Raw genomic sequence first — 5,571 nt, 5'->3', positions numbered from 1 at the left:
CGAACGCGATGAGCACCCAAAAGCAACAAAATGTTGGCGCTGACTGTGATTTTATTATTTTTGGCAACTGGCCAAAACAATTTATCTGCTTTGAAACAATGCACGCGCAGACACACACACGAGCGTAGAACTACATGGACGCAGAAATAAACCAATAAGCGCACATTTTTTACCACAGAAAGCTTCCAGCGGCGCGCGCGCGGTCGCCGGATAATAGTGCAGAGAAACTGCCAGTTTCCACAGAGTCCGACGTTTGCGCGATAGGCGCGCTTTCTATTGACTTGTCACACGCGACACACTCGCTTGCAAGCATTCACAAAAAGCGCGCCACGAAGCGATTGCACGACACAAATTGAAAATGCATATGTCAGCAGCAGGGTTAACGGTGCGGCAAGCCTAAATCGTAGTAAATCAAGTTAAAAATAGTAGTAGAAAACAAAATTTTGTAGTGGATTTTTTACACATAGCTCCTTTACAAATATTTACATATTTAAATGCATAGGGGTTAATCCGTGTCAAATCCACCAATGGCTGGAGTCGACCATTTTTCATTTCGATGAATTTTGGTCAGAATTTTTCTTTTAACATATAAAGAGTTCTGCAAAAAAATAAAAAATAAAAATTTTTTCAACATTTCGAGATTTCACAATTTTCCTGATTTTACAAGTTTATTTTTATAATATCCCCAAAACTATTACTAGATACTATATGTTGTTACAAAATAGTGATACTGATACTAATAGTGATACTTTTATGTTACACCTATGCCCGATTTCGGCTTAGGTCCTCATCCTGAGGGACTGAAAACATCACTACTGCAACGTTATGTGTGCTTTTGCACAAGCGGCATGAATTTCTCACTCACTTTTTTCGAATCATTAAAAAGTGCATATTTCATACAACGTTTTAGAGAAGATTTTCTGAATATGCGGAGGTTGCGGTTTTACAGGGAGTGTCGGGAAAGGATTTTGGTCCCGTCCCGCCCGCAAAATTTTTACAAACCATGCCGATACCGCCCATAAATTCTATTTTAAATAACCTACAACTGTAATTTTTAAAACGATAGACACCACGACCCTTACACTTTCTGCGAGTTCAGTTAATGCAATAGGATAACTTTTTTTTTTGTAAGAAAATCGAAGTAGGTTGTAGGAAATGCGGAGTAGCGCAATAGAGTTCTAACACCGCGCGGCCATGCGACTCTACATATACAAAATTTGTATGCTGCGTGTATGTGTGCGCGGGCATTTTGGAACGTGCTGCACTGTTATCTCTATTTTGGCGTTGCTATTATTTTTATTTTTACTCTATTTTATTTTTGTTTTTTTTTTTTCCTTTGTTATGCGCTTTCTGATGACTGATTGCGAACTTTTGCCAAAAATCGCTCACAAAAATAAATACTCGTAGTACACGTATGTATGTATGGGAGTACTTACATTTGTATAAACTATGCAGTGAAAACTACTATTAGCGAACTAGGATTCTTCCAATCTGCTTTGCAGTTCAACTAGTCCATTTTTTTCATATTGCACTATTATCTTGAATTCTTAGCCCGGCGATGGCCTTAAAATGTTACGCTTTCTTTGTAACTCCCGGTAGCGTTTACTGAGATGATTCGTTGGTATTTTCAAAGCTCTCGGACATGCCGATGGATCTGCATACTAAAGCTGGACTTAGACGGAGGCTAAAGTCAATCAATTGAATTAATCCTGCTTTATCGCCGACGGTGAGTATTCGAAATGTTGAATGGCTCAAGCGACTAATTAATGTTCAGGGCCGTCGAAGGACAATTTTGATCAAGCATTACGTCAGTCACCACTGGCGGTTATGTTAGGATATGTCAGTGCTCCCTCAAAGCTCCCATTTATGCTTATAGTATTCTGGTTCCTCATCGCGCAGAAAGTTATGTATGTAATTCAATTTTCATGGATATGGCGGTTTATCATTTTATATCACTGCTTGCACCACTAGTTTTTTTCCGTTTGAGGCCCATCCGCATCAGGACATCTTAATCCCTACAGTCAGTTCACGACAGACCTTTCGAGTCGAAAACTTAACTGAGAGTGCGTTTTCATAAGCAGATAGATGGGTTAATTTAAGCGAGCATCACGATTGACTGAACTATTTGATCAAACTGGTCTCAGGTCTAGGCGCGTCTTTATATTTATACGGTTTTGCTTAAAAATGTGCCTAGCGTTTACTTAGGTCATTTACGTGTTTCATTGCTGGGGAGCTACAGTTTCTCGTTATCGTGGGTGTTAACCTACCGACAACTTTTTTTTACCTCCTTACCTCTAAAAATCTCGCTTGATCATGAACGCAATTAAATCGTTGGTCGATATAGCCAAAGAGGCCATAGAAGGCAAGAGAGGGCGCGCAGGGTACCGGGCAATAGGTAATACTGCTAAACACAAAGAACGCATTTAATACTGCGAGCTAGCAGCGCATAATGGAAACTCTCATTGGAGTAGAAGCTCCGAGATATATCATAAAAATAATTAGAAGCTATCTATCCGACCGCAAGATAAACTACGGGAGCGATACGTGAGGCAGTACTGTGCGTCGTTTGGATTTCTCAAATCCAAATTATTCCATCTAATATGCTATTTGAACCATTTTCGACTCCCTTCTCATTTTGCGTTCGCTTATCCCCTTATTGGTGGTTATTGGAAATATGGTCTTAAAATCTTGAAAGTCATGATTTTTCACATGGCCAACTCAATGTGGCCCACAGAAGGCAAAATATCGTAGAGCTTTAAACATTTTGCGTGGAAGTATGCAACGTTTTTTCCTACGTCTTAAATCCGATTTTTAAACCAAATTAAAAGACATCGGATTATTAATCTAAAAATAGGCCTTATATATCTTATTGTAACTATGTATAAGTAAAAAAATCCGAGTTCTACCAATCAATTTACCTTTGGTAGTAGTGGACCTTTTTAGCTTAAAACCAGTTTTTCATAAGTAATCAATCACAACGTAGAAAAAAAAGGATGCATACTTACAGGCAAAATGTTAATAATTCCTAAATTTTTTGCTCTCTGTCGACTCTTATGTTAGGTTAGGTTAAGCGGGCTGACCACAAGAGGTCTCATATAGACGAATATAATGGCCATAGCATTAATCGTATGTTATGTTATTCGTATTAAAAATTTTGTCTGAGAAGACCGCTAGTAAAATCTCACGTTCATTAATTTTCTGGGACAATTTAATCCTCATTCCCGAATAAAGTATTTGGTTAAGCTATCACTTTTAACCCTTTCTTTCACCTTTTCAAAAGCCTTTCAGGAACCAAATAAAACATTTTTTCGTCCTCGAAACGCATTTTTTTTTACTTGAGAATGCAAAATACTTTGGGGTTTTTCTCTATGAATATAAAGCAACCTTCCTTAATTGGAATTATTTCTCGCACAGAAAACGAGACCAAATTTTTTTGCACTTTGAAATTTACCAAATGGTTTTAAATTAAATACATACTTAATATCTTTCCGTGGACACTTTAAAGAACAACTTAAGTCCATAATTCACTCACAAACAAAATGGCATATGTCAGCACAGTTCTTTTTACCTCAGAGTAATAAATTTTACTTCAAAAAAATGCAGTTGTTCAAAACATGAACATCTTGAAAGGTTGTGAATAGCGGTAAATAATGTAATACATCCTTCGAGTAATAAAATTTTTCTCTTTGACGGTAAAATATGTTTTGCAGAAACATGCTGTTTGTTTGTGTTGGAAAGACAGACTTGATTTATTTTTTTAATTTTTTTTTTAATATTTTTTTATAAGACCAAGTTTTAACCAAAACCATTTAAATCTTTCAAACTTTATATAAAATTTAGAAAATCAAATCTCTATCAAAATTTCAAACTTTTTTATCTGAATCTAAAAATCGCGTTGATTTTTCATAATTGAAGACTTTTGCGTTTTGGGCTACAAAATTGCATAAATTCTAAGACTCAAAATAAAAAGATTGAAATAAAAAAAAAAAAAAATTCTTACTAAATTAAGTTAGAACATGAAATTTTACTTAAAAACCATTGTGAATATTTCCAAAAAAATCAACATGTGATTACATATATGTACAATCATTTAATTTTAGAAATCTTCAAAATCTCCAAACGGACTCGAACCTGGGACTTTGGAACCGGGAGTATACTTATTTGGTAGCCTTTATGCGAAGCCAACTCCGACGCTGAAAGTGCTAAAGCATCCCATTCCAATTAATCAACTACATAGTTAGTTGCTACTGACTGATCTAGTAGTTGGGAATATTTACTGCCTGGTTTGGCCTTCCACTGCCGCCTGAGTGCCAGTGCAAGTATTTTTAGCTTACAGGCAGTACAATGAATTTATAAAATCTAGCATGTAGGTTTAAATACCTAGAAATTTTAGCATATTTTTGGGCGCCCACTGCAATTGTTGTGATACAGGTGAAATTGTTTGTGATAAAAGCGCATTGTATGTAGTCAGTGTGCCAGCCCGCGGCGCTGCATAGAAAATGGAAATTATTTTATTGAATGCTATTTGAGTTTCGATGCATATATTAGGTGCTTTATTTTTTTTGCTATGCAGATGGAGGGCATTTGGATGGTGGAATTTTTATTTTCAATTTTTTTTCCATTTCTTTTCGCCGCCTTTTTTGTTACTTTTGCCATTTTTTGCTATTCCATCGCAATTTGATAATCGCCAAGCACATTTTTCAACAGCAATTCAATTTTGTTGTTGCCGCGACGCTTCGCAAGCCTTGCTTATAATGTTGGTGCTATGCACTCAATAAATTTTCATGTCGGAGTCTATTAAAAATTGTTCATTTTTGCCATCCACCACAGTCAGTGTTGGCAAAGGGGGTAAAGAAAAAAAAAATTCCATGAAATAGTATTTTTCCTTTTCAAGTATTTTTCCTTACCATTTATGTAGTAGCTGTCCAGAATTGTTAGTGTACAGCAGGTAAGCGCGCGGTATGCTGGTAGTAGCTATTGAAAACGAGCGCGTCGCCTAAAATTTTGCTATGCTTGTTTTTTTTTATTATTTTATTGTGCAATTCATTCAGCAAACACACACTCACTTTGGTATTTCACACCTTTGCAACATCGTAATTCTATTTAGCATTTTACACTTGCTTACTCGTTTGCCCTTTTTGCTTTTTTCGGAACTTTTTTCTTTTTCGCTAAAACTTTACTGTTGGCCTTTTATTCATTATTTCGCTCCCATACTTTTCCATTTAAATTCCTCACTTTACGTTCACATGCAACCTTTTTTGTTTTATTTTTTTTTTAATGTCGCACCTTTTTATTGTTGTTGCTTGCGCAGTCTTTTAAGCTTATTTGGCGCTTTGGTGGCACACTGAGGCGGAAAATGTTTAGCCTTTTATTCAATTTTGTTCTACGAGTATTCTTTTTATTTTATTTTTCAAATTTTTATTTCTTTTGTTCGGTCAAAGCGACGCACACTTGCGCCTAACCTTGCACTAACTAGCGTCGCTAGCACTTCAATTCGGCTCGCAGCATCCGTTACAATTCAGCTACATACATTTCGCTTTTATTTTTTTTACGTTTTTCTGTTGAATTTTT

The 5,571-nt window shown here is 36.1% G+C and overlaps 1 protein-coding gene across 2 annotated transcripts in view; it reads right to left on the bottom strand.

The window, feature by feature from the left end:
- Dscam3 (Down syndrome cell adhesion molecule 3) overlaps positions 1 to 5,565 on the bottom strand; it is a 129,101-nt gene extending 123,536 nt beyond the window's left edge. For both annotated transcript variants that reach the window (XM_017614109.1, XM_017614110.1), the window contains exon 1: positions 4,908 to 5,565. The gene's annotated coding sequence lies outside the window, so the exon portion shown is untranslated. The remainder of the gene's footprint in view (positions 1 to 4,907) is intronic.
- Between the last annotated feature and the right edge of the window lie 6 nt (positions 5,566 to 5,571).

This window comes from Rhagoletis zephyria, unplaced genomic scaffold (genome assembly GCF_001687245.7).
Source record: "Rhagoletis zephyria isolate East Lansing unplaced genomic scaffold, Rhagoletis_zephyria_1.1 Rzeph_scaffold_00776, whole genome shotgun sequence".
Taxonomy (NCBI): Eukaryota; Metazoa; Arthropoda; class Insecta; order Diptera; family Tephritidae; genus Rhagoletis; species Rhagoletis zephyria.
Note: the sequence above shows the minus strand (reverse complement) of the source record. Positions and strands in the feature narration are given on the sequence as shown.